The following is an 890-nucleotide window of genomic DNA, read 5'->3' on the forward strand; positions in this document are numbered from 1 at the left end:
CCCTCCCCAGTGCACAAATTTTTGTGCACCAGGCCTCTAGTCTATATCTATAAAAGGCTAAGTGTCTGTCTGTCCAACCAGTTACTATGATGCGCACTGACCACCAGGAGTCAGACGCTAAACACAGAAGCTGATGTGACACACACTGGCCATTTAAAAATAAATGGCATTATGAATCTGGTGCCGACAAACCAACACTTGACTTCCCCCAAGTGGGACACAGGCCCCACCACCACCCCTGAGTGACACCCCACCAAATCACAGCCAATGCTGCCAAGACCCCATGGCACAAAATGCAGCCCACAACCCAACCCAGCCTGGAAACGGTGGCTATGGGCACCAGGTAATGATGCACACAGCCACACCTGGCTTTCTCTCCCTAACAACTAGACTCCTTGCAGTTTCTTCAGCCCAGGAACCCAGATTACTTTATAGCCAGATAAAAACATTTTACACTTTAATTAAATGTTTGTGAAGCATTTTCACGTGCTTCATCTCATTTGATCCTCACAGAAGTCCTGACGTAGGTAGATAGGAGACTCGGTGGAATCCTATTTTCTTTTCATTGGCCAGAAAACAGAGAATTGGAAAGCTTAGAAACTTGACCCAATTGAAAAGAAGTAAGAAATGGTGGACCTTGAAAATGACTTCAGGTTTTCTCACTGTGCAGAATATAATGAAATACTGCTACAGTTAAATATTTTACCCTTTGTTTTCCCTGCATGATCTACAATAATAATCTGCTTCATGTTGATATTTACTATTGTGTTGCTGACAATTACCTGAAAGAGAAGTTCGGGTGCTTCACTCTGTCAGGGCCAGCCTGACAGGGTTGAGCCGGGCTGAGGCAGGGAGGTGGGAATTGAGAAAAGAAAGAAAGACAGGAAAGC

Source organism: Myotis brandtii, unplaced genomic scaffold, assembly GCF_000412655.1.
Source record: "Myotis brandtii unplaced genomic scaffold, ASM41265v1 scaffold884, whole genome shotgun sequence".
NCBI lineage: Eukaryota > Metazoa > Chordata > Mammalia > Chiroptera > Vespertilionidae > Myotis > Myotis brandtii.